The 11,608-nt window shown below is 47.2% G+C and overlaps 1 pseudogene; it reads right to left on the minus strand.

The window, feature by feature from the left end:
• Positions 1-797: 797 nt before the first annotated feature.
• On the minus strand, positions 798-3,792 carry LOC112304996 (oligosaccharyltransferase complex subunit OSTC-like; annotated as a pseudogene).
• Between the last annotated feature and the right edge of the window lie 7,816 nt (positions 3,793-11,608).

The following is an 11,608-nucleotide window of genomic DNA, read 5'->3' on the forward strand; positions in this document are numbered from 1 at the left end:
AACTATAGCCTGTGGACTGAATCTATCCTTTGATTGTTTTTGTACAGCCTGCAAGCTAAAAATAGTTTTTACATTTTTAATGGTTGGAGGAAAGTTGTTTTTAAAGAATATTTTGTGACATGTGCAAATCATATAAAATTCAGATTTTGGTGCTCATAAAGGACGTTTTGTTGGAACTCCATCGTGCCTGTGCATTTGCGGATTGTCTATGGCTGCCTTTGCACTCCACGGACAAAACTGAGGAGTGGCAACCCACCAAGTAGCCCACAAAACCTAAAATATTTACCATATGATGCTTAGAAAAAAAATGACTTTTTTAATTAGAAAAATTATTTATTTCTGCTGCTTGCATACACACCTTACTGTTCAGGAAACGATCTTACATACATATCTGAAATAATGTACTGCCATACCCTCTCTTTAACGGCAAAGTACCATAAGTGAAGCTGGTCAGCTGTCCAGAGTTCTCAACTTATGGGATCTTGCTTCCTGATTTTACATTAATTTCTGGAAGTCAGAAATGTCATCTCCAAAAAATGTTAAGAGGGTTGTAAGAAATAATCACTCTATTCAATATTATAGTTGTAGAAAGGAAGTATATTTTAAGAAATTAAAAACTGAGAAAAAATACCACTTAACATCATTGGTATTTCAGTTTAGATCAGCAGGAAAAACCATGTGATAAGCTTGTCTTTTTGATACCAAGAAGATATTCCAGTCCAAGCTTTTATGTGCTTCCCATGTTTTCTACTAGATGCTTCTTTTCTACCACTTTTCGTCCTTTTTCCTATATCATATCAGAGGACTGGCACAGCATTTAAAACTTCAGTGACAGGAACAAATCCAGTACCCACAGATTTCTTCTCAAAAGGGACTCTAACCCATCCAGTAGCCTGCAGTTTCATTCTCATGAATACTGTAGTCATGAAAAAACTCAGTAGGACACGGACGACTCCGAGGAGGAGGAGAAGAAGAAATCTATCCAGTTTAGGAATGTTTGGAGCATTAGATTGGTCTGGGATCATGAACCCTGAACCTCCTATTATAAACAGAAAGCTGGATGTGAGTCCTTCCATAATATCTTGTCCATTTCCCCTGTGGGCCGAGAGAGCTATTGGTCTCTGATGCCCACGTTCATCAGTCATAGAGCCAACGCTTGGAGGCTCAACAGTAACATAATAAAACATTCCTCCAGTGATGAGGAAGTGAGACACCTGCATCAGAGCATATACCATTATGGCCGAGGGTGTATGCACCTGGGGCGGTTCCTCAGCTTCGGGCTGGGGCATTCCCACACTGAGAATGGGGCTCAGTACAAAGTCTCCGTGTTGGCAGTGGCAAGGACAGCTCTCAGTCTCTGGTCCTCGGAAAAATTTGCCTATTTTAGCCCATTAAAATAAGTCAACAAAAAAAATCAAAATGTTGTTTGCGTGATATTATGAGGACACATTACAGTATTAGGGAGCAAAGTGACTGCACACCACAGAGCATAAACAACTGTAAATCAAGGGTCTAAGGAGAGATCATCATCTCTCTGAATTTTATTTACCTACAAGGAAGTTCAGAGGCAAAAGCTGGTGGGACGAATACTTAGAAAGTCGGAGGAAGTCACACATGTGGTGCAGGGGGTTGAAAACCTGGTCTAATGCATTCAGACGTTCCAGAAAAGCTTACTTCTTTGTTTTCTATAAGTTACTCCACTTTGCCTTGAAGTAGAAAAGGGTGAAGTTTGGAGGAAGGGCTCACAAACTTGCCAGCTAAATCTATCTGTCTTTTCCAACTGAACACTGTCTTATTTGGGTTACTGCGGTCTCTTTCTGGTAAAATTATCTTTCAAGTCATCTGTCTCTTCCCACCCCCACCTGTCCTTCAGTTATTGTAGGAAAAAGCTTACATGAACTCAGCTTCAGGAGAGAAATCTCAGATCCAAGTTGGGATCCTTCACAAGAGTCAAAATTTCTGTTCCCACCCAGTCGTGGGGGAACACCTCCTCCCAGCGCAGCCACCTTGGCTCTGTCTGGCTCCCAGTGATGCTGCAAATGCTGTAAACCTTGACAATGTCCTGCTCCGCCCCTGGCCTGGCTGTCCCCCCACAGCCTGTGCTGCGGGTCCTAGGTACCCTGAGTGGCCCATAGTAGGTCTCCTGGCTCTTGACTCCACTACCTTCTCTATTCTCCGCTGGAAGCACACAGACTGGGTCTTGTCCAAGCCCCACCTGCAGGGTGTGACTGTCCCTGCCCTCTCTTCCCGGGCGCTTTACTGAGCCCTCTCTAACTTGCCTCCTGGGTGCCCCAGGTCGGATGCAGCAATTCTCTGGGCTTGACTGTTCTGTCCGCACCTGGAACAAAGCCACAGCGCTGGGAGTCCCTCAAACCACCCAGACTTTCTAACATGACTTTCCTTCAGGGCAGAAGATATCTGGACACAGATATCTTATTATTTTGTCTCCACTTCCTCTCTTCTTCCTGTCCGGTCAGCACTTCCCTTATGAAATAACCAAAGTTCTCTCAACCTACAGTTTATATAGTTCTCTCAGCCTACAGCCAGACCACCTAACTGCCCATATATAAAGGAAGCTTGTAAAATTCAGAAAATAAACATTTTCTCTCTCCATAAAGCCTGGCTTTCAAAACTATTATTTCAATATGGAATAAACAAAGTCAGCTTTTGAAAATCAAAGCCCATCAATGGCCTTTTTATTCCAGGCACTGACCACCTTCCCATTCCCTGCAGTTTATGGATTAGTATTCGTGGCAGAAGGCTGTGGGGTACATGACTTACTGGGGTATGAAAAACATGTCAATCTAATACTTCAAAATATTATTCCTGTTACCCTTACTAAGTAAAACTCTTTTGTAAACATTTCCATCCTTTTTTTAAAATATATTCTACCTCGGCAGAGTGCTTTGGACTTGGCCGTTGTATTAGTTTGCTCAGCCTGATGTGCCAAAATACCACACACCAAGCAGCTTAAACAACAGACATTTATTTCGGAAACTGGAAGTCTACAACATCAGCAGGGTTGGCTGCTCCTGAGGCCTCTCTCCTTGTCTTGCAGATGGCCACCTTCTTCTGTGTCCTCGTACACTCTTCCCTCTGTGTGTGCCTGTATCTTTACCTCCTCTTCTATGGGCCCACCCACATAACCTTGTTCTACTCAACCATCTCTTTAAGGACTGTCACACTGGGAGTTTGGGCTTCAAAACACAAATGTAGGGGAAACACAGTTCTGTCCACAACCATTGTCAAGGCCATTATCAAATGAAGATTTTATATTGTGGCTGCTGGTACATTTTCTACAAAAGGATTGCAGGAAACAAGTATTGGCTGACAAAGACGGGTTGCTCACATGAATTTTTGCTTGAGTAGCAGGTTCTTGCTATTGTGCAAATCCCAGGGTCTCCCAGGTGAGCACCAGGGACACACAGCAGGGGTCCTCAAGCCTGGATAATGTGTAGCAGGTGGAAAAGCCATCCTCTTGACAACTGCCACCGGAGTTCCTCTTAGGGAAGGGACCTTTCTGTTTAGGAAAATTTCTTGAGATACAAAGGGGGAGAGGGGGACAGCCCCTGAGGGTCAAGGTTAGAATACCCTCAGCAAAGAAATAGCTAACTGTTGTGCATAAGAAATAAGGTACAATGGCAGGGGGTGCAGGAGAGGGAATGAAATAGAAGGAAGGGGGTGGGGGGGAAGAGAAGGGCCAGATGAGAGGAGAGGAGGGTGGGACCTAAGAAAACCCCCAGGGTAAGTGAATGCACTTACAGCACCCTTGAACAGCACAATTTCAGCCATGTGGGTCCACTTACATGTGGGTTATTTTCCCCAATAAATACTTCAAATGTATTTTCTCTTCCTTATATTTTCTTAATAACTTTGTTTTCTCTAGGTTATTTCATTATAAGAGTACAGTCTATGACACATATAACAAACAAAACAAGAATTAATCAACTGTTTATGTGATTAGTAAGGTTCCTGTCATCAACGGTAGGGTATCGGTGTGAAGTGTTGGGGGAGTTGTCAGTTCTGCATGGATTTTCCACTGTGTAGGGGTTGGAGTCCCTAAGCCCCATGTTGCCCAAGGGCGGACAGTATTTGCTTGCTGGGCCTGCCTAGCAAAGTGCCACCCACTGGGGGACTTCAACGAAGGAAACATGTTGTCTCCCCATGTGGAGGCTGGAAGTGCAAGGTCAGGTATTGGCAGAGCCAGTCCTTCTGAGGGCTGTGAAGGAGAATCCGCTCCAGGTCCTTGTTCCTGACTTGTGGACAGCCATCATGCCCACATGGCATCCACCCTGCACGTGTGCCTGTGCCCAAATGTCCTGTTCTTACCAGGACACTAGTCAGATTAGATTAGGTCTCATGCTAATGAACTGACTTTAACTCGTTACCTCTACAAAGACCCTGTCGGGTCACATTCTGAAGAAGTTAGGATTTTGACGCTTTTTGGTGGGGGGGATGTAACTCAACCTATAACAGTGGACCAAAGAGAACACAGTCACATATAATATTCCAGGCCAAGTTGTTCATTTCTGGGAGTAAGCCTCAATTCCCTCAGAGTAAACACACTGGGGACTTAGAGGTCTGGCCGCGCAGAGCCGCCTGCCCACGCCCACCTCCCTGCCAGCCGGGAGGAGCGGGATGGAACCAGAGCAATGAGAGATGCTCCGGCAGCAGCTGTGCTGAGGCCCAGCACTTTTTCCCAGAGAGAGAACCTCAGAAAGAAGGGAGATAGCCATCACACCTGCACTCAGGCACCCAGTCAGGCCCCGCCAGACTTGCAGGATCAGAACCTGAGGAATCCAAGCGTGTCTAAGCTCCCAATGCCATGTTTTAGAACCAGGGCTGTTACCCAGAGCAGAGAAAGGCGGGCTCACATCTGTTCCCTCCAGAGTTGCTTAGCTCTAATCTTAGTTAAATTCTTTGCCCTTGTTACCTCCCAAGAGAGTGACTAATAGCAGGACTTACCCCACTTTCAAAAGGGCAGCCCTCTGTCTCTCCTAAATCATGGCTGAAATTTTTTTCAAATATATTTTTTTTTTAGAGAGAGAGGGGAAGGGAGGGAGAAAGAGTGGGAAAGAAACATCAATATGATGGAGAAACATTCATCAGTTGCCTTCCGTGTGTGCCCAGACCAGGGATGCAACCTGCAACCTAGGCATGTGGCCTGACTGGGAATTGAACCCATGGCCTTTCAATTTGTAGGATGATGCCCAACCAGCTAAGCCACACCAGGATAGCTATGGTTGATTTACTTTAGGGAAGCAGGTGTCATGTCTTTTGAAATCCATACCAGCTCTTTTTTTCTGATTGAATAGTCTCTCATTAAGTCTCGCCAGAGGATTCAAGTAGGTTTAGATACAACCCTTCACTGCTGGTCATTTTTTGCAACGTTTCCTATGATCAGAGATAATCGGGGTCTGCCTGGTACTTCGTGCTACCTTTACTGATTTTCTTTAACCAGGTGGTGCTTGAAAAGAGATGGGCCAGCCAATAATCTTTGTACAGTGTCAAGATAAACAAAGCCAGACTGAAGTGGTAAGAACAGAGTTTTATCCATAATTACTGTTGCGGGGTGGCGGGGGGTGGGGGGCGGAGGAAGGGGGCACACACTGGGCACTGCCCTGAAGGGAACTTGGTTAGGACACCTGTGTCCATGATTAAAGCTAGGAGTAACAGTGGTCACCACAGCCCATACAAAGGACGGGAGCACCAGGCTGCACTGGTAGTCGAGCCGTGACAGTCAGGTAGTGGTGACCTGAGATCATCATTCGGTGGTCTGAGGACTTCTGTTTGGGGGTGACGCTGGCTTGTACGGTTGTAAACACAGACAGCAGTCAAGGTTGGTCAACAGCTCCTCATTCCAGGGACGTGCTCCCTTACACCCACCACTAGTCAGTGACTGTAGGAGATAAATTACTGATTTTCAGCCCCACTGGGCCCCATGTCCCTTTCTATAATAAATATTTTATAATGCCCATTTACTAACTTAAAATGAAATTAGTAGCTTATTTGTGCTACCTATACATAATTTTTTAAAAAGATAATGCCTAGACCTCGGCAGTGTGGTTCAGCTGTTTGGAGCACCATCCTGTGAGCCAAAAAGTTGCAGGTTCAATCCCCAGTCAGGCACGTACAGGAGGCAACCAATTGATGTTTCTCTCTCACATCAGTGTTTTCCTCTCTGTCTCTCTCTCTGCCTCCCTCTCTCTAAAACTCCATAAACATTCCCTAGGGTGAAGATAAAGAATAAATAAAAGATAATGCCCTAACCTGGGAATAAAAAGGGTTAGCAATCTAATAGAATACTACATGTTTCAGTGTGTGAACGTTCAGACACAATTGCATTAGAACACACACAAAAGTGGCAAACACAGAGATACATGTAAGTTTTATTGATGATTCAAATGTCACACGTGGTTTTGTCACTGGTGATGATAATTTTCCAATGTGATAGACAACTCTTGGTAAAGTTTTAATAAAACAAAGGACATATATCATATGATGCCACTTAATAAGGTGCCTGGAATAGGCAAACTCGCAGAGACAAAGTACATTAGAAGTTATAAAGGGCCAGGGGATAATGGGTACAGCGTTCCTGTCTGAGGTAATGAAGACGTCCAGAGTGGCTGGCAGAGACGACCGCACAGCATTGTGACTGTGCTTATGTGCCACTTAGAAATGGATGCAGTGGAGAATTTTATGTTGTATTTTTACCACCATAATAAAATACAAAAAAAAAGTCTTGCATAAAAAGGAGGGTTCGTTTATACATAAAATGTAGTCAGATCCTAGCTCAGATAGTAACAAATGGCCTTTCACTTACAGAAATGCCCAAAGGGACGTTTGAAAGTCGCAGGAGGCAATTCTCTGCGGTGCACCCACACTTGGCAGAGTGTCTAGCATCGCTGGCAACCCCGCCCACTGCCAGGAAGTCTCCCCTTTGTTGTGGTGAAAAGGCCCCCACCGAGGTCCAGTTGCCCCGGGAGGGTAGCAGGTGCTTCGTGAGACCTGCTGAGATGCAGGAAGTAAGGGCCTGGTAGGTGCCTGGGTTTAGTAGGCCCAAAAGCTGCAGAAACCCGGGTCTTTGATGCGTCACCGCGGAGCACAGGGGCCAAGTGAAGAAGAATGCAGAAAGGAAGACAGAGCCCTCCAGTTGTGATCGCCACACGCGGGCCGGGATTGTGCAGCAGCGAGACTCAAGGTCGTCCCCTCCCAGGAGGTGGCGCTCGAGAGCCTCGTTCGTGCTGGGCCCTGACGTCGGTGAGGGTCAGCAGGGCTGACTGAGCCACCAGCAGACACAGCAGCGCTGCTGGTGTGACCTGGGTAATAACAGCTACTAATTAGCAAGTTCTTTACTCTATTTTCATATCATTTTTTTAAGATTATTTTTAGAGAGAGGGGAAGGAGAGGGGAAGGGAGGGAGAAAGAGAGAAATATCAATGTGTGGTTGCCTCTCCTGTGGCCCCCACTGGGGACCTGGCCCGCAACCCAGGCATGTGCCCTGGCTGGGAATCGAACTGGCAACCCTTTGGTTTGCAGCCCGCGCTCAATCCACTGAGCTACGCCAGCCAGGTATTTTCATATCATTTTAACAACCTATTTATTACAGGTGAGAAAACAAGTTCAGGCCGTTGTCAATGAAACACGCAGGGGCCAGTGTCCCAGAGTCTTCCCGACGGAGTCACACCCCCCTCCGCAAACCTCCCACCCCATCCCCCACACCCCTCACTCTGGCTCCTTCCTAAGGCTCCTGGGCTGCCCTCCTGAGACCCGGCTCCTTCCCTCCAAGGCCTGGGGGGGGGCCCTTCGGCCGCCAGCCAGCAGGGGGCGGTCCCGCGCCCTCTTCTCCTGGTTTCCCCCCAGCAAAGCGCCTGCTGCGGGGCGGGGGGGGGGGGGGGCGCATTTAGGCCACAGTCCGCGATGAGCTGTGGAGGGTTGGAAGGCAGGTCCTCCAGCCGTGAACGGGGTAGGGTAACAGCTGCTTCTGGAGCTGGTTTCTTTCCTCTTTTTTTTTTTCTTTCAATCCTCACCCGAGGATGTTTATTAATTTTAGAGAAAGAGAGGAAGGGAGGGAGAAGGAGAGAGAGAGAGTGAGATACAGAGAGAGACATCAGATGTGAGAGAGAAACATAAATGGGTTGCCTCCCATACAAGTCCCTACCAGGCATCTAACCCGCAGCCCTTAGGTGCATGGGATTTTGCTCCAACCAACTGAACCCCTCGGCCAGGGCCAGTGCTGGTTTCTTTCTCTGAGGGTGCCTGGGGAGGCTCTTCCCTGAGATCCAGCTTGGGATGTCAGACACAGAGACAGGACTGAAGGTCCCTACAGCTCCTTCTGCCTCCCCCCAGAGAGGATCCTAACTTTAACTCTTCTGCCACCTCCCCCAATCCCAGAAGTTGCAGGACTTGCTGTCACCCACACTGACCCCTCCACAGTCATTATCCTTCTGTGCATAAGATCATGATGTCCTTTGAACCCTAGCCCATGCTCCACTGTAGTAATACAGCAATTAGGTACAACTGCCTTTTTTACACTTTCACAGCGCCTCATTTGATCCTCCAACCACCTCGTGAGGCAGGTGTTATTGTTACTCCATCCTAGAGATTCAGTCCAAGTCACACACCTAGAATGTGACAGACCCAGTCTTCAATCAGTTCTTCTCACCCCATAACCCCAGTGTCCTTTCACGTATCTGCTTCTTAGTCCTTGGAGGGGGGCTCCTGAAAGAATCACAGAACTTGAGAGCACGGTGTCCAAGGTGCTTGAGCAGTTTCTTTAAAAAGTAGCAAGATTTTGCACTTTCTCCCAAAACATTTAAATAACTTCACTCTGATGAGCTGGTTTAAGGCCATGGAACTTCGGTCCTGCTCAGAGAGCAGGTGTGAGGTTCCCCGTTCACCAATGAGCCACAGAGAGAAGGAGCATTATCTCTGGGTCCTACCTGGACCAGGAGAGGGGTTCAGAGGCCTGCCAGGGCAGCCAGACCTTTCTGCCCCTCGTGTAGTATTTGCAGCCAAGAGATAGTCCAGAGACAGGCTTACAGAACCAGCAGGCAGGGCAAGGTGGGTGAGCCAAAATGCCAAGCTGAGCACAGTGGAAATCATGGGAATCAAACCAAACTATCTATCTTTGTATATCTTTATATGCATATAAAGATTTTATTTATTTATTTATTTATCTAAGGGAATTCCTAGAGTCAGAGGCCACGAGTTGCAGAGCTACACTGCAGGTGGTGAGGTTTGGAGTTCTCAGGACCCGAGCCAAGGTCTTTGGTGTGTCGAAGCAGAAGGGCAGAGCCACCAGCTGCATCCCAGCAAGCATAGCATAGAGCACCAGAGGAAGATCAGAGTGAGTCAGAACTCCAAAGGGGTGGGTCCACAGAAAAGCCCAGCTATGAAAGCAGTCCCACAGGAGTGAGCAGACTCATTCCCCACCAGCATGGTGGGTCAATAGCTGACAAAACAAATAGGTGTTAGCACTAACAAAAGAGGTCTAACCTTGTGACAATTGATCAGATCGCTTTCTCTCCTAGACATTCAGTTGTGGCAAATGAGGTGACTCTGCAGGAAGCAATTATCAGCATGTTCATGTTCTGAGTGGTCCCCAACACTCCCTATTGGGTGTTGTTATTCTTCCCCCATGAAGCCTCCAGATGATGTGTTGCTGCTGTAGACAAGTAGAGCCTTTAGGTAGCTTCTAGACTTCAAGCTGGAAATGCTCTCAGGGAGAAGATATGGCCAACCCCTTATCTCAAGGAAGGCTGAGCCACCCGCCTGGCGCTCAGACACAGCCCAAGGGATGTGTGCAGATCTCAAAGCAGGATCAAGCATTTTATTACTTTTTTCTAATAACTTATTCTTTATTAAATAAATGACATTGTAGATAAATTAGAACACCAAATAAAGGAGAAAGTTTACCCACGGTATCAACACTCCAAGTTGAACTGGTTTTCATTTGTGCAAATTCCTTTTCTATTCATTTTGTTGACATGTGTCACTGTTATGTAGCTGAAATCGCAACGGTGCATAGTGTATTCATTTTATCACTTCAAATTAAATCATAAGTGCTTTTTTATGTTGTTATGGCATCTTCATAATTTTTATTGTCTCAGTGGATCTCATGAGAGGTTGCACCACACACCTCATTCACCTAATCATTGCTCGACTAGTATTCTGCTAGGTTGCTTCAACTTCCCATTAGTGCACCTAATATAATGATGAATATGTTAGTGCATTACTCAGTGTCAGAAGCCTAAGGGAAGACTGAGGGCGAGGTGCTGGCAACATTTCCAGCACCTCTTTGCGTGGATGATACACAATGGGGCCTGAGCAGGCTTGTTCTGGCCCAGTGGGGAGAGAAATGGGGAGTCAAAAAGAATGAGAGGCACGTCTTTGTCCTACAGCTGGCCAGAGGCTCTGGTCCTGGTCATTTTGTAAAAAAGAGGTGAACAGACAGAAGCGGAAGGTGTCTTTTTGCTGTTCCCCGTGTGAAACACAGTGGCCATAGGTGGGGGAAACAGGGGACATTGGCAGAGCTTGCCATTCCCATGACAATGGCCCAGATGGAGCTTTTTCATATGGGGAGAGGACCGATGGGACAGAAGCAAAGTGCCATGTTCCAGTGCCACCCTCTGGCACCACCCTCCAGCAGTGTTCAGGCTGAGGACCCCACCAGCAGGCTGGAGAGGAACAGAGATGAACCAGTCCTTGTCCTGTGTGAGACACTCACAGAGACTCTGAGAACCACCAGGGGTTCTTAGGCAGGGGTGAGACGTCATCCAGTGCTCTGTGCTGACTGGGAGTCCGAGGACTGTGGACATGCATGCTAATGAACTCTTGTTTGTACCCACAAGTCAGTCAGACTGAGAAGAGTCGGGGTGCTAGATATTTTTCCTTGTGGGTTATTTCCCTAGGATAGCTTCCTAGAAGCAGGATTACTGGGTCAAAAGACACCGCACCCATTTTTCCCTGTGGGATGCCTAGAGCCAGTCCTCGGGCCTAGGACCGCGTTCTCTTCTTCACTGCCCAGTCCCAGGCACTCAGCTGCTTTCCTTTCCCTTACTGCTGCCTCTCCTCTCCACATTGTGGGGCTGCTCCCTGGCCCAGACACCCCCTACCTGTGCCAGTCCCTTCCTGCCTCCCTGCATCTGCTGGCAAATGCGGGCACCCGTTTCTTTTCAGCATCCCAGAAGGACATGCTAAGGGAACAACTGAGATGCTCGACACAAGGAGAAAGCTACAGAAACTCCAGAAGTCTTGGTAAGTTTTGATAGACATAAGTCCCTGATTCTTTCCCTAGATAATTACTAGATACTCATTTACAGCATCAGATCTTCTTGACTGGGGGTCTGTGCTGGAGGTTCAGGGGTCTAGGCTAAGTGTGGCCTGGTTGGGAGAATGAAGTCACATCAGTTATTTTAACAGAGAGGATATTAGTTACATAAGGAGTTGATCAATCGGGGATTAGAGGGCTGACAGACAAAAGGGCGACACCAGGTAGCACAGAAATAATAACTGCAGGAGACGGCCCCCAAGCTAGGGCTGGGGAACCCAAAGAGCTTGGACTGAGGGAAATAGAAGCTTGGAGGTTTCCCTAAGGGTGGGACCC

This window comes from Desmodus rotundus, chromosome 9 (assembly GCF_022682495.2).
Source record: "Desmodus rotundus isolate HL8 chromosome 9, HLdesRot8A.1, whole genome shotgun sequence".
In the NCBI taxonomy this organism is placed as follows: Eukaryota; Metazoa; Chordata; class Mammalia; order Chiroptera; family Phyllostomidae; genus Desmodus; species Desmodus rotundus.